We start from the raw sequence: 26,283 nt of genomic DNA, 5'->3' as shown, positions 1-26,283 counted from the left end.
TGTTGCGAGATTTCCTGTCTGTAGTTTGCATCACATGTGTGTTATTCTGTGGGAATGGGGGGAGGGATGGAAACTTAAATTTACACTGACATCAAAATCTGAAAATTCCTATTGCTAGGCTATGTTCCGAGTTGGAATGTGACCACAGAGAAATTCAGTGGCCAAAACAGCACGCCTGCGGCCACTCGAGAGAAGTCTGTGACTGACTGTAGATGGTGTCCAATGAAAAATTGTGCCGGTGGATACGTAGACACCAGTCAGTTTACATATAGGGTGTGTCCATAGCGAGATGCTATAAAACCACGGAGAAGCCGTTCTTTCACCCTCTCCTGCTAGCTACTTGGCTCGAGTTTGTGCTATTTTGCTGAGACTTTATTATCGATCTTGCTACGACGTATTGCCATCTATCTATCTATTTGTCTATCTATTTATCTAAAGATCTATCATCTATCTATCTAACAGTTATTTGTATCACTGAATCCTCCTCCTCGAAACTGTAATCCTCGCAGAGGATCTCCCTCTCGCTAGCCAACATTTTTTGTAAATAACAAGTGACGAGCGGTATCGAGCCCCACCCACCCAGGAAGACAGTAGCCAATAGCTTTGAATTCTTATAACCACACCTGTTTTCGGTTGTGATTCAAACTCCCAATGTTAAAAAGTGTGTTCAGAAAGAGCATGTCAGTCTCTCTTTAAGGAAGAAAGTGAAATTGTGAGCCAAAATTAGCGCTACTCTCCACCCCTCCACCAAATATTATTTGTTGTGCATGATACTATCATAGCTAGATCGCCACATGATAGCAGTATTTTGTTTTTGGAATATGACATTTATTCTGAAAATCATTAAAATTCAACAACCCGGCTCCCATGTCCCTCAATAAATATGGTACCTTCTGAAAGTATTCACCCACCTTCAGCTTTTTCATAACATGGTCCAGTTACACCTCCAATTTTTAACGAATAAAAATTATTTTTGCCCCCACTCAATATACAATAAATTCCAAGAGTTATAAAGCTTATAAAGTTTTATAAAATAAAACACTTTCTTGTTCCTTGTGAGTATTCAGCCCCACAATCAATACTTTGTAGACAGGTCCTTGAAACCATTTACATCCCTGTGTCTCCTCAGGTTTGTCTCAGTGAGCACTGCAGTTACATTTGTGAAATTTCGCCCATTCTTCGATGCGAATTTGTCCTGACTCTGCCAGATTGGATGTAGAGTGTCTGTGGACCAAAATTTTCAGGTCATATCACAGATTTTCAATGGGATTTAAATCTGGGTTAATGCTGCACTATTCCAGAATATTAACCTTCCTTTTTCTAAATCATTTCTTAGTAGTTTCTGCAATACGATTTGAGTAAGCATCCGTAGGGTGACCAGATTTTCAAAATCCCAAACCGGGACCCTAAAAAGTGTACTGCACGTTCGTGCATGCGCACACGTATATGCATGCGCTCACAAGCTTGTCTGTCTCGCCGGACATGATACTTAGGAGGATTTTTATCCCCTCCCACCAAAAAAAGACAGGCTAGAGCAGCTGGGACTCAGGACACCCAGCTTGAAACCGGGACAATCCCGGACAAACTGGAACATCTGGTCACCCTACATCTGGTCACATGATGCTAACACCACCATGCTTGACAGTAATAATAATGTCACCTGGGATTTGGGCTGTGTTTGCATTACGTAAAACACAGTACAAATACTTTGCTTTAGGGCCAAAAAGGTCAATTTTAGTCTCATTGGGCGACAAAATCATCTTCGAGCAAGTCTAAGCTTCCACATTACATCAGTCACATGGCCTTAACCAAACTCAAAAGCATGACTTAATGCTAACCTTTTTCAGACGCCACTTCTTCCTAGCCAATACCAAAGAAGCCGAATATGTGAAGAGCTGAAAAGATTATTTTTCTCAGGACAGTTTCTCTCATGTCAGCTAAGGAGCTGTGCAGCTCTGATAGCGAAGTAACTGATCTCCTATCGGTCACTTTGCTAACAATTGCCCTTTTTGTCTCGTTGCTCAGTTTGGTAAGATGGCCTGGTTCTCAGTAGCATCTGTCCCAAATTTGTCGCAACGGACTTTATGGTGCTCCTAGAAAGGCTCGAGGCTTTGCCAATCTTTTTATAAACTTTTCAAGGTTTTTGTTTCATACCAACTCCATCTAAAAAGCTCCTTCGTCTTCATGACACTAGGACTTATCTGATCTGCTGTTTCAGATGTGAGCCTTCACAAAAGCACAGGTACTTATTGGGCAATTATGCAATTCAATGCATGCAGATTTAAAAAGCCACATATGTTAACATATTTAGCATGACCTCTCAGGTAAATTGAGCACAACTGGCTCGATTTAAGTTGTTCATGCAAAGGAGGGATAACTTATCGATTGTAAATGTCATCTTTTTATTTTCAATTTTATTCTGAGGACATCCAAATATTTTCAAAATTTGGCTTTCTAGAGAATTATTTCTATAGGAGTGGGGGGAGGGGTTGCATGTAAATATATCTTAATCCCACTATGAGAATGGAATACTGTTTTGCCTTGTTCTTCTTCGGCAGTCCATCAAAATGATGCAGACTGTGATGCAGTTTAAACTCAGCAAGCACGCCTGTGGGCCATCAGGCCCGCATTAGAGCAACAATATCATCCACATTTGTCACAGACGAATGTTTGAGTTGGTCTGTTATGTCTTGCATGGTGGGCCTTATCATAGGTTTCTTGTCTCTTTGGCTTGTTAGATTATATAGAAAGAGGTCTACTAGGTTTGTTTGGTCAATGGCGCCCAAATCCTAATAATAATGGATAATGGATCACAAATACAAAATTAGGGCGAAAAATGAAAATTACACCATGGCAGCCCATCACAAACAAGCAAGATAGGGCAGTCCAGACTCACCGCTAGTAAACCTATAAGAACTGGTTCACTTGGACAACAGAGGGAATAAACTAAAACGTCTCTCACGTAGATGAACATTTTGGAATATATAAACACACAGACACTGTTTTTTCCGCTCTGAATGATGACTTGAACTTTGTCCCTTTCTTTTGACCCTACATGTGATTCTTACACAAGCTTTTGTGATGTGTTGAACGATGTGCTAAAAGATATTGACATGTAAATAGGAACAATCACGTGATGTAACGGTCATGTGACATGACTAACCTTGTGATAACAATAATAAATAATAATACATTTTATATATAGATCACTTTTTAGACGCTTTATATGTTAAAATTAACATAAAATAAACGCACTGAAAACATAAAACACATTAACCACGCGTTAGACTTAGACTGCTTTTATTTGTCATTGCCTTATATGCACGTCTCATACATACAAGGGAATGAAATTACATTTCACACTGACCACAGTGCCACATAAAAACAAATAACATGCAATAAATATTAAAAACAAAAAGTGCATTACAAACAAGAATTACTTCACAGGCCTAGACATCAAAGGCACACCTGACATGGACAGTGAGTAAGAAGGTCAAAAAGTCATTTTATGGCAGATCTAAGTGTTCGGGCTGTTGAGGAACCTCACAGCCTGAGGAATGAAACTGTTGCATAGTCTGGTGGAGGCAGAACAGATCCTCTGATACCTCCTGCCAAAGGGTATGAGGGTGAAGTGGATGCGGGAAGGGTTGGTGGGGTCCTTCACAATGCTAAGAGCCTTCCAGGTGCACCGTGCATCAATGATGGCCTGGATGGATGGGAGAGCAGTTCCTATGATCTTTCCAGCTGTCTTCGCTATCCGATGTAGGGATTTGCGGTCGGACGCCTTGCAGTTCCCATGCCAGACAGTGATACAGCTGGTCAGAATGCCCTCTATCGTACCTCTGTAGAATTTAATGAGGATGAGTAGGGGGGAGACTCGCCTTCTTCAGATGCTGCAGGAAGTGAAGATGCTGCTGGGCCTTCTTGGACAGCACAGTGTCATGTGAGGACCAGGAGAGGTCCTCTGTGATACGAACTCCCTGGAACTTAACACTGCTGACTCTCTCCACATGGTCAGAGGGGTATGGTGGGTGCTGGTCTTTCTAAAGTCAATAACGACCTCCTTAGTTTTTCCTATATCTAGGGAGCGGTTGTTGTTTTTGCACCATGCCGCCAATTGATCCACCTCTGCTCTGTATGACGATTCATCGTTGTTGCTGATGAGACCTACTACTGTGGTATCATCAGCAAACTTTATAATGAGGTTGGAGGTGGATGATGCTATGCAGTCATGAGTCAGCAGGGTGAACAAGAGTGGACTGAGCACACACACCTGTGGAGCGCCGGTGCTCAGTGTGATGGTCCTGGAGGGGATCTTGCCAATTGGCACTGATTGTGGTCTCCCCATGAGAAAGTCCAGCACCCAGTTGCAGAGGGAAGTGTTAAGGCCCAACTGGCTCAGCTTTTTGATCATTAGAAGCAATTCTGAAAAGGTGAGTTTTGATTAATGATTTGAATGTGGACAGATCGGTGCAGTCTTCGGTGTGTTTGGGCCGAGAGTTCCAGAGGAAGAGGGCAGCTATGGAAAAGGCTCTGTCACCTCATGTCTGGTGCTTGGTCCTGAGTGGTGGAGACAGGAGGTTGGCATCAGAGGAGCGAAGGCTGCGGGAAGGAGTATAGTAGTGGAGCAGGTCAGTGAGGTAGGAGGGGGCCTAGTTATGAAGGGCTTTGTGAGTGAGGAGAAGGACTTTGAATTGGATCTATTGTGAGACAGCAAGCCAGGGGAGGTTCTAGAGAACAGGAGTGATGTGGTCATGGAAGTGGGAGTGGGTGATCAGGCGAGCGGCAGAGTTCTGGATGTACTGGAGTTTGTTAAGGACTCTGGATGATGGGCCATAAAGAATGATGTCGCAGTAGCCAATTCTGGCTGTGATGAAGGCGCGGATCAAAGTTTTGGCAGCAGAGAAGGAGACTGAGAGGCAGAGACGAGCTATGTTTTTTAGGTGGGAAAAAAAGCAGTTTTGGTGATTTAATTGATATGGTGTTCAAAAGAAAGGTTGCTGTTGAAAATGATCCCGAGGTAGTGGATGTGTGGGGAGGGAGTCAGAGTGGAGTTATTGATGATGAGGCAGAAGTTGTGAGTGGTTTTGGTAAGTGATTTGGGACCAATGATGATCATGTCAGATTTATCACAATTTAGTTTGAGCAAGTTGGCTTGCATCCATGATTTAATTTCAGTTAGGCAGTTGGTCTGAGTGGAGCGAGTTACAGTGGTGATTGATTTAGTGGCAATGTAGAGCTGGATGTCATCAGTGTAGCAGTGGAAGTTGATAACACGATGACATATGATGTTACCAAGGGGGAGAATGTAAAGGATGAACAGGGGAGGACCAAGCACCAAACCCTGGGGGACGCCTTGGGACAGAGGAGTGGTGAAGGAGGTGCAGTTATTGATGCTGATGAACTGGTGTCTGTTTGTGAGATATGACTTTAGCCAGGAGTGGGAAGTACCGATGATGTTGAGGGAGGATTCAAGGTGGGAGAGAGGAATGGTATGGTTGATGGTGTTGAAAGCTGCAGTGATGTCGAGGAGGATGAGAATAATGAGGTGGCCAGAGTCTGAGGAGAGGGAGTGGTTGTTGGTGACTTTAAGGAAGGCTGTTTCTGTGCTGTGAGCAGAAACCAGATTGAAATGGTTCGAACAGGTCATTGGAAATGAGGTGAGCTTTGAGTTGGGAGGCAACAACATGTTCCAGTATTTTTGACAGAAATTGGAGATGGGCCGGCAATTGCTCATGATATCAGGGTTGAGTCATAATGAAATAAACCTGTGGCTTTTCTTATTGTTGCACCGTAAGAAAGGACTGTATGCCGAAACATGTTGGTGCATTTTAACACCTTGTTATGCATGAGAAATAAAAGAATATACTTTTTAAGTTTTTGTTATGAGTGCCTTGAACCTCTCATATAGCAGACATTTCATATACTCATTCATTCATCTTCACCCGCTTCTCTGGGGTAGGATCGTGGTGGCAGCAAGCTAAGTAGGACACTTCAGACATCCCTCTCCCCAGCAACGCCCTCCAACTCCTCCTGGGGATCCCAAGGCTTTCCCAGGCCAGATTGGACATACAGTCCCTCCAGCAAGTTCTGGGTCTACCCCAAGGTCTCCTCCCAGTTGGCTGTGCCAGGTAAACCTCCAAAGGAAGGCACCCAGGAGGTATTCTAACCAGATGCCTGAACCACCTCAACTCGCTCCTTTTGATGCAAAGGAGCAGCGGCTCTACTCTGAGCTCCCTCCGGATGTCCGAGCTCCTCACCCTATCTCTAAGGTTGAGCCCAGACACCCTATGGAGGAAACCCAATTCAGCCATTTGTATCTACGATCTCACCATTTCGGTCACTACCCAAAGCTCATGACTGGTAAATTGAGAGCTAAATTGAGAGCTTTGCCTTCCGGCTCAGCTCCCTCTTCACCACAATGGTCAGGTATAACGTCTGCATTACTGCTGATGATGCACCAATCCGCCTGTCCATCTCCCACTCCACCCTACCCTCACTCGTGAACAAGACCCCAAGATACTTGAACTCCTTCACTTGAGGCAACAACTCATCCCCAACCCGGAGGGAGCGATCCACCATTTTCCGGTAGAGAACCATGGCCTCTGACTTGGAGGTGCTGACTCTCATCCCAGCCATTTCACACTCAGCTGCAAACCGCACCAGTGCAGGCTGGAGGTCACGTTCTGATGAAGTCAACAAAACCACATCATCTGCGAAGAACAGAGATGCAATTCTGAGGTTCCCAAAACGGACACACTCCTCACCTTGGCTGTGCCTTGAGATCCTGTCCATGAATATCACAAACAGAATCGGAGACAAGGGACAACCTTGGTGGAGTCCGACACCCACCGAAAACGTGTTTGACTCGTTTTCAGTTTTGTGTACAGCCACACAACTATAAAATAATTTAATCACTTGTAATTTTGTATTTGGCAATTTGTGAATTGTCCAAAACTATGTACATGTGCTGAGAGCAGAAAATATGGAAAACATGGGAATCAGTGTGTCTATCACCAAATTTAATGCTCAAAGCTTCACCACTTTTTTGGATGTGACCTTTGTACGATTCTTGTCGTTTGTAAGTGGTTGACCTACACTGAGGGAAGGAGGAAAGCATTCCTTATGATGAGGACTGTGTCAGTAGAGGCGGGTTAGATTAAGCCTGGACAAAACCACTCACATTTTTCTCATTCCTCCATTCATATTTCCAAGTGGGTGGAAAATAAATATTTACAGCTAGCTGTTGGGCATTTTCCCAACATTTAAGTTGGGATGTCTCACATGGGACGGCAGTTTCCACAGTATTACGAAACTCAGGGTGGAAATACAAAAAACATTTCCTTTCAATTCAATGCATCCTTTCTCACTTAGTCAGAGCATTGTGAAAGTACTTAATTCCCGCCATTCTGTTGAGTTGGGACTTGGTAAGTCAACACACGCAAGCACGTGCGCACGCACACACACACACACACACACACACACACAGAAAGAGAGAAGAGGTTTCTCTGCCCACACATCACCACATAAGATTTCATGTGAAAAGGTTTTCACAATGGCTTAAGGAGAAAAACGCATGTGACTGGTGATGTTGAAAGATTGGTGTTGACCATGATGAAAAACAAAAGGGATGGCGATAATGATGCAGATAGAATGATAAAACAAAACAACAAAAAGATGAGTAGGAAGAAATGTAACGGAAAGCCAAGGAGCAGTGCATAGACCTCTAAAACGTGACATAAAATTCATGCACAGATGAGGGATTCCAGATCCAACCCTGTTTCAGTCTGCTATAAAATGCATGTAAAATAATTGCCTTTAACTATGTCCATTGCTAATATTGACTCTTTGAGGATTGCTCTCTTATGTATTTCTAGGTTAGTTGCAGTGGTTTTTGATCAATTTTGAAGCTACATTAAGACATCGTTAGCAATTGTTAATTAGTTAAGCTGTATTTGACCCTGTATTTACAATCTAGTAGCCCGCAGACATTCGCACAACAGGTGATGACAAAAAAAATTCTATAAAATTTACTAACGTGTTAAAATAGGAATTGGGGTGGCTCAGTAGCCCAAAGGTTACAGCACATACCACATGGTCGCAATGTCGCTAGTTCAAATCTAGCCAGTGACCTTTGTTGCAAGTCATACCCCTCTGTTTATCCCCTTTTCCTGTCTGCCTCCACTGTCGCAATAAAGGTATAAGATACAAAAAAAAACCCCGAAAAAACTACCGCAATAACCCCGTCATATAACATTTCTACTTATATTTCTACTATTAATATTTATTTGGAATATATCATCATGATAATATGGAATTTTATACAATATCAACATTATATATATATATATACTTCTCACCCTTTTTTTGGGTGGTGTGTATCTTCCTCAATCTCGGGTCCTCGACCAGAGGACTGAAAGTTTGAGGGTTCTATGCAGTAGCTTAGCAGTTCCTAGGACTGCACTCTTCTGGACAGAGGCCTCAGATGTTGTTCCTGGAATCTGCTGGAGCCACTCTTCCAGTTTGGGGGTCACAGCCCCTAGTGCTCCCATTACCACTGGGACTACTGTGGATTTCACCTTCCACATCCCATCTGGCTCTTCCGTCACTCTTTTCTCTAGCTTCTCGTGCTCTTTCTTCCTGATGTTGCCGTTGCTCGGGATTGCTACATCAATCACTACTGCTGTCTTCTGTTCCTTGTCGACCATCACAATGTTGGGCTGGTTAGCCAGCACCTGCTTGTCAGTCTGGAACTTGAAGTCCCACAGGATCCTAGCTCTGCCATTCTCAACCACCTTTGGCGGTGTCTCCCATTTGGACTTGGGGACTTCCAGTCTGTATTCAGTACAGATATTCCTGTACACTATCCATGCCACTTGGTTATGCTTTTCAGTGTACGCTTCCCCAGTTGGCATTTTACACCCTGTTACTAAGTGCTGGACTGTCTCAGCGGCATCTCAGCCTGCATCTTGGGTCTTGTCTGATGTGGTAGACCCCTGCCTCAATCGATCTGGTCCCGAGTGCCTGTTCTTGTGCTGCTATGATCAGAGCCTCTGTGCTGTCCTTCAGTCCAGCCTTTTCTAGCCACTGGCAGGATCTGTCGATATCAGCTAGGTCTTCTATCTGTCGATGACACATCCCATAGAGGGGCTTGATTTTCCATGATACTTCTTCTTCTTCTTCCTCCGCACTCTCTGTCTTCTGCTGCCTAAGGTACTCACACAGAAGTTCATCCTGGGGGGCCCTCTTTCTGATGTACTTGTGGATGTTCCTTGTTTCATCCTGGATAGTGGCCCTGATACTCACTAACCCTCGGCCCCCATCTTTTCTATTGTACATCGTTTCGCATATTTTATTTCATTTTTTAAGCGAAATATCTATATCTATAGATATATAGTCAGATAGATATAGATATATATAATACACACACACACACACACATATATATATATAACTTCGTTAAAAGAAACACTTAATGGTAGAGAAAATGCTTAACACATAAGGAGCAAAATAATCCAGTGAGTCAAGTAAATTCTTTATTAGACAGTACAAGTCTGTTTCATGATATAAGCAAAAAAAAATTAATAAATTTTATTAATTATTATCAATGAAATTTTATTGACAGCTGATAAATGCTTATGGCATAAAACAGGCTTGTACTGTCTCATACAGAATTTACTTGAATAACTGGATTATTTGGCTCCTTATTTGTTGAGCACTTTCCTTACCATTGAGTGTTTCTTTTAACAAATTTATACTACATATATATATGTATACATATATATATGTATATATATCAACAGGGATACAGGAAAAAAGTTTTAACGCATTGCAGTGCATTTAAACTTTTTTTCCTGTATCCGTGTTCATATTCCGCTCCTCGTTAGTTGAGCACTTATAACACCATTGACGGTTTCGGGAAGGAAAAAAAAGCGCTATATATATATATATATATATATATATATCCAGTGAGTCCTTATTTGTTGACCACTTTCCCTACCATTGAGTGTTTCTTTTAACAAAGTTATATATATATATATATATATATATATATATCCATCCATTATCCAAACCACTTCTCAGGGTCCTGGGGATGCTGGAGCCTATCCCAGCATATATATATATATATATATATATATATATATATATGTGTGTGTGTGTGTGTGTGTACTGTTTGGTAATTTTAAGTATAATATCAAACCAAAAACAGTTTCAAATAATACTCCCAAAAAGAGAATTGTGTATCATGATGTATAACAACATCCGAATATTATCCTGATACAATCCCATTAAAAGACAGTACTGTATAATGTTGTATTAATGCCCAGCTCCAATTTATATAACTCAACATATTTTAAAAGCTACTGCCAAAAAGGATCCAAAAAGCCTATGCAGGTGGAAAATAAATGGATCTGGATAGTCTATAGAGGTCTATTGTTACGGCAGCATCTCAGCAGTGAGAGTAGGGGCAATCAACTGATGATGAAGATGAAGGTTGTGAGGTACAGCAAGAGGGGTGGGAGGTGGAGTGGAGCGGGGTTGTCGGACAGATGAAGGAAGGGACAGAGAAAAATGTGTGTCACCTGTGCAGACTGGGCCTGCTCCAGCATCTCAAAGTTCTGGTAGTCCTCGTCATCTGTGGAAAGCCTGGCAGCCCGTGCCATGAAGTAGGGAGGCAGCTCTCCTGCCGGCTCCCTTCTTTGCAGAGAGAGAGAAAGAGAGAGAGAGCGAGAGAGACAGAGAGAGAGAGAGAGACAGAGAGAGAGAGAGAGAGACAGAGAGAGAGAGACAGAAAGACAGACAGACAGACAGACAGAGAGAAAGAGAAGGAAAGAGAGTTACAATGGGCCCTGGGGGTGGAGGGTTCCAAAGGAGCGGCCACATCAATATCCACCATCCAAAAAGTTTTCAAAAGTTTGTTGTCTAGGGTTTGAATGATAGGAGCGCTTATAGGGGATAAAATGGAAAGACTGTGAGAGAAAGAAAATCCCATAGATTATGAAAGGGAGAAGGACGTATAAAATCTTGATAAAATGATCTGTATCAGGGCGTCCTGGTAGCGTAGCGGTCTATTCTGTTGCCTACCAACATGGGGATCACAGTTCGAATCCCCGTGTTACCTCCGGCTTGTCCCTACAGACACAGTTGGCTGTGTCTGCGGGTGGGAAGCTGGATGTGGGTATGTGTCCTGGTCGCTGCACTAGCGCCTCCTCTGGTCGGCTGGGGTGCCTGTTCGGGGGGGGGGACTGGGGGGAATAGTGTGATCCTCCGACGCACTACGTCCCCCTGGTGAAACTCCTCACTGTTGGGTGAAAAGAAGCAGCTGACGACTCCACATGTATCGGAGACATGTGGTAGTCTGCAGCTTTCCCCGGATCAGCAGAGGGAGTGGAGCAGCGAATGGGACGGCTTGGATGAGTGATGTAGTTGGACGGGTACAACAAAAAAAAGGAGATGTATATCGATACAATAGAACAGCATATGATCAAACGCCACCAACATATCTGACGTGTTCGTGACTATCGCTTGGTAGACAGTCTACGATGTACAGATGAGCTCTGGTGGACTCATACTAGCCCATATATCAATAACAAACTCCCAAAGAAGCTTGTAGCTATCATGCTCAGAGCTGGTGAGCTTTAGTTGAGCTTAACGGGAAGAAAACGGAAGTGATTTGAGGGGAATAAAATCCTTTGCTCTCAGCCAGTTCACCAAGTTCATAGTGCAGAAACACAGGGACGGGGTGGTGAAGGGGTGGGGTGGGGGGGCGTGAGGGCTACAGACTTAATTAACAGAATGAAAATATCCGCCAAGAAATGTGTGTGTGCGTGTGTTTTTATGAGTAGCTCACAGCTCATTACATAAATGATTGCAGGCAGAGAGAAGGCTGAGGGAGGATGATGAGAGGCTGTTTGGAAAAGATACAGTTTCTTAAAGACACGGGCGTGTTTAAAGATGCAGTCGGATTTAAAAGAGCTGACACATCTCGGAAAAATTACCAAAGACATACAGACAGACAGACAGGTCTATAAAAAGACCTACAGACAGATGAATAGAGTAGATAGATAAATAGATAGTTCTACACAATAGACCGACGGATAGACCCATAGATAGATTGACAGACAGAACTGATCGATAGAAAGACCTATAAAACGATAGACATACAGGGACATCGGGGTAGCATAGCGGTCTATTCCATTGCCTACCAACACGGGGATCGCCAGTTCAAATCCCCGTGTTACCTGTTGGCTTGGTCAGGCATCCCTACAGACACAGTTGTCCGTGTCTGCGGTTGGGAAGCCGGATGTGGGTGTGTGTCCTGGTCATTGCAATAGCACCTCCTCTGGTTGGTCGGGGTGCCTGTTCGGGGTGGGGGATCTGGGGGGAATAGCATGATCCTCCCACGTGCTATGTCCCCCTGGCGAAACTCCTCACTGTCAGGTGAAAAGAAGTGGCTGGTGACGCCACATGTATCGGAGGAGACGTGTGGTAGTCTGCAGCCCTCCCCGGATCGGCAGAGGGGGTGGAGCAGCAACTGGGATGGCTCAGAGAGAAGGGTGATTGGGCCAGGCACAATTTGGGAGAAAAAAAGGGGGGGGAAATTATAGACATGCAGATAATTGGACAGACAGATAGACAGACAGAAAAACCTATAAGTAGATCTGGGATAGGCTCCAGCATCCCAACCACCCTGCGAGCAGGATAAGTGATTTGGATAATGGATGGATAGATAGATAGATAGATAGATAGATAGATAGATAGATAGATAGATAGATAGATAGATAGATAGATAGATAGATAGATAGATAGATAGATAGATAGATAGATAGATAGATAGATAGATAGATAGACAGATCTACAGACAGACAGACAGACAGACAGATAGATAGATAGCTAGATAGACCTACAGATAGACAGAGACAGACGACAGAAAGAGCTACAGATGGACTTACAAATACACCCATCGATAAACTGGATAGACTGAGAGACCTATGAATAGACCAAATGATGGACTGATAAATAAACTGCAGAATGAATCGTTCCCCCTACTTTTTCAACACTGTCACACAACTTGTACATTGACAAACAACTAGTGAGTATGATGAACTGGAAGTTAGCAGCCGTGGTAGACAATTGTTTGTTTAACAGCAGCGGAGGTATTCAAAATCCTGCCAAAGTCCAGTCCATCCTTAAACTGCACACCTTTCTCCCGTACAAACACTGCAGTCTTTGACGAAATCTGCTTTTTTTGGGGGTGGGTGACATAATGGAGACATACGTGCCTTAATCACCCGGGCAGCTGCTCTATTCACTAGCCCTGCCGCTGTTTGAGTGTGTTCAAGTGTGTTTGTGTGCGTGTGAGCACGTGTTTATGTATGTGTGGGGTGGGGGCAGTGAAATTGGTCCACCTGCAACTGTGATGTTGTGTGAAGAGGACTACTGAAGGGCCTGCTGTAGCGCACAGGGTGGCCCTGAAAAGACAGAAAAGGAGAACAGAAGGGTGGTGTGGTGGAAAAGGAGATGGGGGGGGGGGGGTCATCACCACCTACTACTGAATATTGAGGGGGATGTGCATGCAAGTGCCAGAGGAGAAGGTTGGGGGAGGGAGGGGTGCTGATTGTGGGCATGGGCTCTTTTGAAGTTGTGGGCACAACAGGTGTTACCAACAGTAGTACTTGCACACACTAGCAGGGCCCAAGCCAACTTGTGAGAGTGTGTGTGTGAGTGTGTGTGTGTGTGTTTATCTGTGTTGGGATCAGATAGCACACAAGCTGCTCTGCCTTGACCACACGTCGACACCACACGGCTGACCCACGCTAAAAAAAGTCATTCAAACCGGAGCAGGTGAGCTGACACGACTGTTCACCACACCAAATATAGATGCAGATTTCATGTCTGTGTATGTCAGATGGAGTATGAATGTATTTAATTTAATGTATAAATGCATGTAATGTAAAAAGGCCCAACAACACCTGCATTTCCTGAGGAGACTGAGGAGCACCCATCTACCCCCCAAAATTCTCACCAACTTCCAGCACTGCAGCATAGAGAGCATCCTGACCAGCTGCATCTCAGTGTGGTATGGCAACTGCACCTCAGTAGACCAGAAAGCTCTGCAGCGGGTCGTCAAGGCAGCCCAGTGTATCACCGGTACCCAGCTCCCAGCCATAAAAGAGATTTATCACAATTGCTGCCTTCGAAGGGGTCTGAGCATCAGCAGAGACCCCACCCACCCCAACCATGGACTGTTCTCCCCCCTGCACTCTGGGAGGCGCTACAGGAGCCTCGGAGCCCGCACTACCAGGCTCAAAAACAGCTTCTTTCCACAAGCTGTTGCCCACCTGAACCTGGCTACCCACTGAATGTCTGTAGATATGTTTATACTCATGTTTTTTTTTTTTAACTTATTTTTAGCTTTTGGTCTTCATGTGTGTATATCTTATACTGTGTTTGCCGTGTTTGTCTGTCTGTCTTGCACTGTTTGGTGAAGCTGCAGCCCTCATTTCATTTTTAACATGTGCCTGCACATTGTTTTTAATGACAACACATTGAATTGAGTTGAATATTTGTAAGACTGTGTTTATGTGTGTGTGCATGTATGCACGCATGTAGGTGTGTATGTGTCTATGTGTCTACTTTGACAGACTATATGGAAGTCAAAAAGCCTGTGACCTTGTCTGATTGTGTGGCCAGATAGTGGCCACATGGTTGACCAACCAAGCCGGTTCCTGAAAGGCCCTTGGTGTTGAAGAATTAGCAGTCTGCACTTCCCCCTCACATCAAAACCCTTCCACGTACATGCAGAACAGGGAAACAGATAACAAAGCTTCCAACTGTCGCAGTGAGATTTGAACACACCATGTGTCTCTGACTGAGTTCTCTTTTCTCTAAGTTTAGCAGTCTGTTTTTCAAAGTATCATTCACACATTGGGGGGAGGACAAGGAAACACCACACACTGACAGTAAGAAGGAAATTAAAAGGGAAGCTGCAAAAAACTGACATCAGGGTGTTATAACTAGTGGAGTATTTTTGTATGTCTGTGTGTGAGACAGAGAGAGAGACTGAGAAACAGAGAGACAGAGAGCGAGAGAGCGAGAAAGAGAGAAAGAATTTGTCATTGGGCTGTAATTTCCAATGAGATTATCAAAACTGGATTCAAATTTAAATACCAACACGGTTCAAAAATGAATAGAGGAATACAATATCTTGAATAAATAAATGGATAGATAGAAAGATAGATAAATAGGGGGTGTCCGGGTAGCATGGTGGTATATTCCATTGTCTACCAACATGGGGCTCGCCGGTTCAAATCCCAGCGTTACCTCTGGCTCGGTTGGGCGTCCCTACAGACACAATTGGCCGTGTCTGCGGGATGGGAAGCCGGATGTGGGTGTGTGTCCTGGTTGCTGCACTAGCGCCTCCTCTGGGCGGTCGGGGCGCATGTTCGGGTGGGGAGGGGGAACTGGGGGGAATAGCGTGATCCTCCCACACACTACATCCCCCTGGCGAAACTCCTCACTGTCAGGCGAAAAGAAGCAGCTGGTGACTCCACATGTATCAGAGGAAGCATGTGGTAGTCTGCAGCCCTGCAGTCTGGTAGTCTGCAGGGGGGTGTGGGCGGGGGGTGTGGAGCAACGATCGGACAGCTCAGAAGAGTGGGGCAACTGGCCGGGTACAACTGGGGAGAAAAAGGGGGAAAAATCCAAAAAATAAATAAGATAGATAATAAATAAGAAGGAAAGTGCTGAAAGTGCGGAAAGAATTAAAAACCCAAATTATCCAATTAAACCAGGAATCAGGCGTAAAATTATAAACATAATGGTACAATGTGCAAAATGGAGGAACAGTGACGAGCCTGACTGTCCACAGAGAGAGAGAGAGAGAGAGAGAGAGAGAGAGAGAGAGAGAGAGAGAGAGAGAGAGAGAGAGAGAGATTAAAACAGCAAATTTGGAAACACTGATTTCTGGACTGTAAATAAAACAGAACAAAACATGCTAGACATCTAATTACTGGCCACCAAACAGGCCAATGTTAAGCCTCCAGATCTGAAACATTTTTGACACGCATATTCAAATAGGAATTCAAAGTCACCTATACTTCTGTTCCAAATATCTAACAGTTTTGGGGGTTTTTTGTTTAAGCGACAGCCTTGCTCATCATTGTCAATTTAATTTTAACTCTGGTTTCATGTCAGTTCTGAGTCGCGTCTAATTCATTCATGATCCACCAGTGAGTCACAGTCTGTGGGAAACTAGACACCAAGGTACGTACCGGGTGCCTCTAATCTTTGTCCGAGCCAGCGATAGCCTAAGATTTCAACAAAAACTTTGACATTGAGGATTTTTGCATGTTATTTTGTACATGCATTTATAACAATAAGGTGAAAACATCAATTTTTGTCACCCCAAAAATGGCTTGTTTATAAAAAAAGTTGCTGTGGTTAGCGCTCTTCAGTAAAACCAAGTGGACCCCGAGTTCATAAGCACATGGCTGTTGAGACTCTTCGATTTCAAAGCGTAACGTTGATACTACATTAAAAGAGAAACGCTATTACTGCTAGTAAATCGTTTTTATTGCAGGTTTAAATAGGACAACATTTGAATATTGAGTGTTTAGATGCTACACGGCAGCTGCAGGGAAGAGTGAGTGTGTATATCTCTTCCAGGCTGCAGCCATGAGGCTGGTTCAAAGTGTGAAACCACCAACAACTGTATGGAGGGGAAATTTAGGCCCAAGGGCTGGGGTTTTCCGAAATAATCAAATAGTCATACAATAAGCTTTCAGCACTATGAATACACCTACACTGTGATACCTACCTAATCTGCAGCTGAAGGTGAATCATCTCCACAGCCGGCGCTGCAGGGCTAAATGGGTTAGTAGTAGTAGGGTTAACTATGACCTCTGGTAGGGTTAACTATGACCTCTGGTCCCATATCACCACAAGAGCAATTTACAAAATATAAATGAGTATTAGCTTGACACTATTTGCTATAATAATGCATTTTATGAATTAATATCAAAAAGGAATTATGTAACGCAAGGACACTGTCATAGTTGTGAGGCACAACTGTTGTGTGACTTTGTTGTGAGCAGAACGATACAGGATCATTGTGTTATGTTTGTAATTGGAAGTAGGTCTAATATTGACTGCACATTTTCTAATCTAACATTGCATATTATTTACATCCTAAATGGATGCTTAACACTGACATTGTAAAATAGATATTTTTGCAGTGGTTCAACTGAGCTAAGGTTAGTTTGTCTGAATCATATTTTTAGCTAACCGACAACCCAGAAAAGCAAGCTGACACATCAGAAACACTTAAACAATTTTATTTAAAGATTGATTTGTTTGAACAGGTTAAAGGCAATAAAGAACATCTTAATTTAATCTCTGTTGAGGGTGTTTCTATGAAACCCTACCTCGAAAGAAACCACATGGACAATACCAAGTGATAGAATACGAGGGGGAGACTAAGAGAGAATAGTGGTGGTAAATAAAAAAATGTTTCCCCTTTTTCACTGCAATGAGGATTATAATGATAATTCCAAAAAGCTAAATCTTCAATGTCTAACGTCAGCATGTATTTTTAGATGCACTCACTCACAAACAATATACACATTTTTGGAGGGGGTCACACATCCCCGACCTCCACCCCCAGATCTACACAGATGGTAAAGCTGCACACAAGACTAAAGGTCTGAGTTTGTGAGCGAGTTAGAAGCTAGGTTCATGAGAAACTTCACATCTAAAAATGTGCAAACTAATACTATACCATGCTTGTGTATAATCAACACTATTTAAACACGGTCATGTGCAGGGACCACACAGACTGTGCACATTGCTCACAAAGCCAAAGAAAGCTGTGCAGACTGTGCAAGTTGCCCTGTAACTACCAAAGGCTGTGTATGGCGGGCGTGTAGACACCACTCACTCACATGCAAGCCTCCAGGCGGACCTTGGAGATGATGATCCAGAGAGACCCCTCCCACTGCCTCATCCAACTCTGCCGTCTTCATGCCACCGCTTTCCATCCCATCACCCGTCACGAACACATCCTGTGGGGGGCAAACAATCTGCTCAGGGTACGGGGGCTCGGGGAAATCCACCGTGCTGCTTTTTTAGGCTGCCAGGGTCACTGATGCGATGTGTAGTCCCTGAGAAATGGAAAGAGAAAGATTAGAGTGGGGGGGGGAAATAAAGGACAGTCAGATAGAGTTAGAGAAGAGAAACCAATGAAGAAAAAAAAAGAGAGGAAGGTGAGCAGATGTGGAAGTCAATACACCTATTAGAAGTTATTCTGAGTCAGAAGAAGATCGCTATATCACAGAAAGAGAGAGAGATGACAGTGATGGCCTGAATTCAGGCTATGTTATAGCTACCCAAACAACCTTGTTTCACCTCACTACAAAATAAGAAAAGCTTGACAAGGTAGTTTATCTTGTTTAGAGTCTCATTTGCTTGGTTCAGGATATTGCTAATAAAATTCCACCCCCACTGACGGGTATTATTGCTTGTTCCAAGAAAGTGTACTTGTTTCATTATAACAGGACTTGTTCCAAGACATTTGCTTTAAAAAAAACAAACAACAACAAACATCTCAAATTTAGTTTCCTGTTTTAAGACTGCTGTTCCTGTTTCGTGAAAATTTATTCTAATCAGCTCTTCGTCGTAATCACACAACAATTACAATTCCTTGAAACCATCAACATCATCTGTCAGTGGGGTGAGAAAAATTATTTGCAATATCTTGGAATAAGTCTGTGCCTTGAAACAAGATGAAATGCCCTGATAAGCTGGTCTTGTCTCGTTTTGCAGGGCAGCGTGACTTTTTGTCTTGCTTTTCTCGGCACATTTCACATTTCGTCGACATTAGGGGGTGGATGTGTGCCACACATTGCTTGATGCACAAAATTCAAAAATAAGCCCATCTGAGTTGAGAACCTTAGAAGAAAGAGATAACAGTACAGTCCAAATAAAAAAAAAATAAAAATAAAAAATAAACTAAGATGGTGTTGGAGTGTAAAACTAGACTCTCGAGCCATTTAATATTATACAGACGGGGGGGGGGGGTACATGCAGTGTCAAGGGACAAGGAGTGGAAGCTCCCAAGCGGAAAAAGATCAGAGACAGAAATAAAAGGTGGTGGAGGCAACAAAAAAAAAAGGACACTGCGCACGCACACACACACACACACACACACACACACACAAACAGCATGACTCTAACCAAGTGTCCATAATGGTTCTGATCACCGAGCCATGAGCTCGCTCGTGGGCCATGCAGTAACAACAAGTATGGAAGAGTTGATGACTCCCATCTCGGAGACTTGATCCAATATGATATTAGACGAGAGCAGCTGCAGCTGTTTAATCCAAAAGGTGAGTAGGGCGACAGGATAGACGAGCCAACGAGTAAACGGTCTTAGATACGGATGAGAATATTAGACCAGTAAATCACCAATATCACACACTGCTCACTCAATTTCAGTGTCATTACAGTTAGGACAACTCCACGTGCAATTACCTAAACGAATACACATGATGACAGCGATCTTATTATTTCCCGTTAAGGCCTAAGGCAGTGATGTCGTTTGTCAAAAAGCGTTTTGGCTGATACCGAACAGGCATCAGATATAACCGTACAGAGAGCAATTCCTACAGGGACTCCACTGTTTCTGCTCTGTGCCGTCAGCTACAAAAAAGTGATTTCCTGAGAGAAAAACGGAAGCGACATGCATTTCAAAATCAAACGGTGACTCATTTTGGCTCCAAGAAGAAGGCCTTGAGTTTGACTTTGGGCAACTTCTCACACATCAGATTATACGTTCAACAAACGGTCTAGGTGGACCTGAAATACAAGGAGCAGATAGATGAGAGCATTAATCTACCAGTCAGCAATGCTACAGTCACTGTCTCTCCTCCCATGCCCACAGAGAGGGCCTGTGTGTGTGTGCGTGTGTGTGTGTATGTGTGTGTGTGTGTGTGTGTGTGTGTGTGTGTGTGTGTGTGTGTGTGTGTGTGTGTGTAGTATTTGCTTTACTCTGTGTTTACACTTGTGTGTAGGTGTGGGTGGGTCTGGGTGCTCCCAGTGACGCACAGTCCGTTGCTCGAAATTACGGAGGCCGTTTGGCATGATGCAATCCCAGAGCCAAAGTGATCTGGTAACCCGGGTGTGGCCGCCATTTCCGGTGCAAGGGATGGGGCAGAACAGGACAGGGTAGGGCAGCACAGCGGTGTGTGAGGCAACAGGAAACAACCGTAACTTCTCCAGGACAAGTGCAGCCATTCGAACGGGCTGGAGATCCAGCCCAATGAAAACCATGTTTCCAACCTCAATGTATTTTTTTAGCAGATGGTTTGTTAATACAAATTTTACCCAAAATGTTTGAACCGCTGTTGTTGTGAAAATATGACTAAAGCCCTCTGAGATACCCTCCTGGCTCTCTACATAATTCAGCCATTTCAGAAAACCAACCTGCTTCCTGTAATAAATGACATCATCTAATACTCTGATTTGATTGGACAATGAAAGAATTGTCATCAACATTCTGTCAGTTGGTCTGTTTTTGAATAGTCGCCTAGCAACATCATGCAACTTAGCACGCTAGCTAGCTATTGATAACAAGACTCGTGAACTCAACATTTGAGAATTGTCCGTGTTCAGAGAGGGAGCGCTAAAACAGTTATAACAAATCACATGATACTTCAGAAGATGGAAAAAATGACTCTGCACATTACTATTACACAACAAACCTTTCCTGAGGGAACTAAAACCATTGGACTGGATTTTTAAGAACGCAACACAACTTCAGGTTGCACATGTTTGTGTGTTTGTGACATTTTCAGCAACGACACAATTAGCCAGAATACAAATAGCTAGAACACAAAGAGGGCCTCTGAACGTACAGAAAATGGCAATATCTGGTGTCGCAAAAAAACAACAAAAAAAGAAGCAGTTTTCCCGTGAGAGCAAGAGTAAAAGCTTCGGGTGACCCAGAGAGAAGACAAGAAACTCCCCAGTCTGACCCAGTATGACTTTACACTCCCCAGTCTCATATCCTCCAACTCCACAAAAAAAGACATTAATCTCTCTCTCACACACACACACACACACACACACAAACACAGTCTGATCTAAGAGTCTCTCGTGTCTGTGTGTGTGGCAAAGAAAGGCACTGACTAAGGCCTTCCAACTCTAACTCAGGTATGTTTACTAAACACAGACATGGCCTGCCAACAGAGAGCCTTGCGTGACCGACTACCGTCTCCCTCCCCCTCCCTCCCTCCCTCTCTCTGCCTTTTACAGACCTAATGCTATGTCACTCCCTCTCTCACTTTACACAAAACCCTCTCAAGTTGTCCAGGTGACTCAACATTCATCTGCAGCCAAGCCCTCAACAGTCAGACCGCTGTCTCATTACATCTCACTCTCTCTCTCACACACATACACACACACTCATGCACACGGATGCAGAGACAGACACACATTTCAGCAGTACAGTAGATGATCATTAACTGGACACACATTCTTGAATACACAAACACACACAGTAAAAGAAATATGAGTCTTCATAAATTGGAATACATGATCTCTCATAAATAGGGCCATGTGAAGGCTAATGTATGTGTGTGTGTGTGTGTGTGTGTGTGTGTGTGATTAAATGAACTATTCCACTGTCTTTGGATTCCTGCTTTGAGATCGAGTCTAGCGCTGATGAAGTCTGCAGATGAAGAGCCAATAAAACTCTCCCATGCACCGACGGACGCAGAAGGCTCCAGCCGGATGGGATCCACAATGGAGAAAACATTGCTGGCATTCCTGTGGCGACCTGCGGAAACCAAAGGCCTGGCCTCCAAAATGAGTGGGATCCCCAGCCACGGCGATGTGACCGTCAATACAGACACCGAGAAGACACACGCACACGTTCAGTGCCCAGCACTGAGTAGTGTGTGTGTGTGTGTACGTGTGTGGGGGGTGTTGACGTTGTAATTCTTGGTTTACCTGCACACGGCAAACAAAGGCCAGGGTGAGTGGCGGGAGGGTAGAGGCCCGAAATGACCGAAGTTTTGGTGAGGTGGGTGAGTGTGTCGGGTCTAGTTTCTATACAAGTGGTGTTTGGGAGTGGTAACGGCACAAAAGGAGTTTCCTCTCTGTGCCACAGCAGAACAAAAGTGTGAGTCACTCACTCCGCAGAAGGATGTGAAAGCTAGATTGCCAACTGCAATGGTTCAAAACGTAGCACATACGCAGATCGCAGACCTGCCATCCTTGAAGAAAGTCTTGGAGTACCACCTTATGCCAAAAAAATGTTCGGCTCATGTACATGTGTGTGGCCATGTGTAATTCAGACATAACACATCGTACATTTTGGACAGCCAACTCACTTATTAATTTCAGGAATCTAAATTCAAACCGAGTGTGTACCTGGAAATAAAAACTGAACCATTTACAATAGCTCAATATGAACTCTGGCAGGAAAAGGTTTAATTAAATTCGAACCGTAAATATGACCTTGAGAGAAATTTTTTTTAATTGAGCATGCACCTGAAAATACAGTAGCTTAATGTATAAAGTCTGGCAGTAAAAACTGCTACTTTCGGCTGTTCCCGTTAGGGGTCGCCACAGTGGCTCATCTGTTTCCATCTCTTCCTGTCCTCTGCATCTTCCTCTGTCACACCACAGAGGAAGGCCTCTGCATCTTCTCTTTGGCCTTCCTCTTCTCCTCTTCCCTGGCAGCTCCATATTCAGCATCCCTCTCCCAATATACCCAGCGTCTCTCCTCCACACATGCCCAAACCATCTCAACCTTGCCCCACTTGCTTTGTCTCCAAACCGTCCAACCTGAGCTGTCCCTCTAATATACTCGTTCTTAATCCTGTCCTTCTTCATCACTCCCAGTGAAAATCTTAGCATCTTAAACTCTGCCACCTCCAGCTCCACTGTCTCCAAACCATACAACATAGCTGGTCTCACTTCCATCTTGTAAACCTTCCCTTTAACTCTTGCTGGTACCCTTCTGTCGCAAATCACTCCTGACACTCTTCTCCACCCACTCCAGCCTGCCTGCACTCTCTTCTTCACCTCTCTTCCGCACTCCCCATTACTTTGGACAGTGGATCACACGTATTTAAACTCGTATGCCTTCGTCACCTCCACTCCACTGTCCTCCTTCTCAATCACACATGTATTCCGTCTTGCTCCTACTGACTTTCATTCCTCTTCTCTCCAGTGCATACCTCCACCTCTCCAGAATCTCCTCAACCTGCACCCTACTCTTGCTACAGATCACAATGCCATCCGCAAACATCATAGTCTATGGAGACCCCTGCCTTTTATTTATTCATAAAAGGTTTAATGAATAAATAAACCAAACAATAAATAGGCAAACTAACAGCAGCACAATAAAAGAAACAGGTTTTTCTCAGTTTGAAAAACCAAATAATATTCTGTTGCACCATTTTGACACCCTCCACCCCACTTTCAACATCCATCTGACACATGGGTTTCAGTTTGTCCGTTTTACTTAGTTGACACTGGAGGGCCTTGCTGGGGAGAGGGACATCTGGAGTGCCCTACTTAGCTTGCTGCCACCGCAACCCAACGACGGAGAAGCAGCTGAAGATGAATGAATGAATGAACTTAGCTGACACTAACACAGAGTTCAGGTTTTAGTTGCACTTGCATTCCACAGCTTGGCTTCACAAGTGGCCGACTTGGCTTTTCTAAGCAAGGCGACACTGAAACTCTCCATGTTACACACACTGTCTTTGGCAGCCATAATGGTGTTTCTGGTCACAAGAGAACTTAGCATATCAGCAAGATTTGGCTGCAATAATTAGTATTATTAATACTATGAAACAGCATGTTTAACCACCTGCGACACACAGATAACTCACTTAAAAGACCGGTGAACAAGCAAACTAGCTTGCTAATACATACGTAACGTAAGGCTAATGTTAACTTAACTCCATTCACAATCTTAGCTTTCCACCCCCCCAGTCCGTTTACCTTTGCAAAGGAGCTCAAAGACTGGTCGTCAGCGAGCCAGCCGGAGCGGTGAGCGAGAAGGTTCAAATCAAGGTCAAGAGGGTTGCTGTCGATTTGCGCATCCTAGCTACTGTCTCTTTAAAGGACACGCGTTTGTCAGGGATCCCCGTTTGGCGCTATGATCGGTCGAACTGTTCTTCTACTTCCTTTTCGGCAGGCTAGACGCCTGTTGGTCAACTTGAGTACTGCACACTCATACTCACAAGGCGTCACCAGCTTTTAGCGAGACAAATCGTAACCAGCGTACTTTGATGTCAAAATGCGTGCAGGTTGGCATGTCTGCAGATTGACAACTAGTTGTATCAGTGTTCAGCCCATGGATGTATTAGAGTAGAACTGGATACGGCGCTGCCGCTCAGCCCCGCAGCCAATTTGAGTCCAGTGGTCACTCGCGGTATTGCAGCGAAAAATCCCCTGTGGCCCAAAGAGCATTTCCCCCATAGACCGCCACTGTAAAAGAGACGCCTGTATAACTGTTGACAGGACACCTGCAGCTATAAGCATTGTCAATTATTACTCTTTGTATTGTATATTTTTAAGCTTTGGGGTTTTAAACATTTCAAAAAAAAATTCCAAAAGCCGAGATTTTTTTTCCCTGTATGACGTCACGGCTGTGTACGAGCACTCTACGCGCGGCCATGTTGTGTCTCGGGAGCGAGGATCTTTGCTAGGTTAAACAAACGCTGTTTATATACGATCTTACTTTTAGGAACATTATCTTACTTGTTGGTTGGTGTTGCCGTTTGTATAAATAAATCCAGGGTTTCAAGTCCCAAAGTAAGTCCGTAGTAGTGTTATTATATACATCCATGAAGTCCGCTAGCATAGCATTCGTGAACGTGCAGCGCCGGATCCTGGACGCGGGTTGGCTCGTTCTCGTAGCCTCGAGGCATGATGGGAGTAACACTACTGCGCATGTTCAGCGGGTTGTGGCAAGATGGGCTACAGCCACGGACGGAAGAGACGCAAAATCTCGCCGGGCGTATTTCGTTGCTATGGCGATAGCTAGCCTAGCTAACCTCCTGAGCTACCGCGAGATTGGGTTTTTTTTTTTGGGGGGGGGATTTCCCCCCCTTTTTCTCCCCAATTGTATCCGGCCAATTACCCCACTCTTCCCAGCCGTCCCGGTCGCTGCTCCGCCCCCTCTGCCGATGCGGGGAGAGCTGCAGACTACCACATCCCCTCCGATACATGTGGAGTCGCCAGCCTCTTTTCACCTGACAGTGAGGAGTTTCACCAGGGGGATGTAGCTCGTGGGAGGATCACGCTATTCCCCCGAGTTCCCCCTCACCCCTGAACAGGCGCCCCGACCGACCCGATGAGGTGCTAGGGCAGCGACCAGGACACATACCCACATCCGGCTTCCCTCCTGCAGACACGGCCAAGTCTTGTCTGTAGAGACGCCCGACCAAGCCGGTGGTAGCACGGGGATTCGAACCGGAGAACCCGTGTTGGTAGGCAACGGAATAGCCCGCTACGCTACCCGGACGCCCCGACTTCGGTTTTTAAAGCCAGACGAATGATGAGTCGGATGAATGAGTTTCCCTTAAAATAACTACAACTTCACTTAATAAAAACTGGTAATTGTGAGTTAACTAGAGTAAATCAGTGGCCTGATGTCATCATCATATTAGCTAGCTAACGTTAGCTAACATTACATAACCCCCCCCCCCCCCCAAATTTTCTCCCCAAGTGTATCAGGCCAATTACCCCGCTCTTTTTGAGCCGTCCCGGTCGCTGCTCCACCCCCTCTCTGTCGAACCGGGGGGGACGCCCCGACCGACCAGAGGCGGCGCTAGTGCAGTGACCAGGACAAATAGCCACATCCGACTTCCCACCTACAGACACGGCCAACTGTGTCCGTAGAGACGCCCGACCAAGCCGGAGGTAACGCTGGGATTCGACCCGGCGATCCCGTGCTGGTAGGCAACAGAATAGACCGCTACGCCACCCGGACGCACCTACATTACATAACTTACCATCCTCCACATTTTCCTCAGCATGCATGGCCAGTCTGTATAGTTAGCATTAACAGTTACCTACATAGGTTCAAGCAGATCGCTAGCTGGCTACGTAGCGTACCTTTGTAAAATGAAATCATGAACCGTGTGATGTAGCTAGCTAACATATATCTTACAAATCCACTTCAAATGGCTAGCTAACATAACGGCACATTTGTAACGTTAGCTAAGCTATCGATAGCTATGCTAACTAGCTAGATAATTAACG

At 44.4% G+C, this 26,283-nt stretch overlaps 1 pseudogene; it reads right to left on the bottom strand.

Moving 5' to 3' along the window:
* Positions 1 to 26,283, bottom strand: part of LOC130116880 (vacuole membrane protein 1-like) — a 118,329-nt pseudogene that overhangs the window by 54,049 nt on the left and 37,997 nt on the right.

This window comes from Lampris incognitus, chromosome 8 (genome assembly GCF_029633865.1).
Source record: "Lampris incognitus isolate fLamInc1 chromosome 8, fLamInc1.hap2, whole genome shotgun sequence".
Classification (NCBI taxonomy): domain Eukaryota; kingdom Metazoa; phylum Chordata; class Actinopteri; order Lampriformes; family Lampridae; genus Lampris; species Lampris incognitus.
The sequence above is the reverse complement of the archived record's forward strand: the minus strand, read 5'-3'. Positions and strand labels throughout refer to the sequence as shown.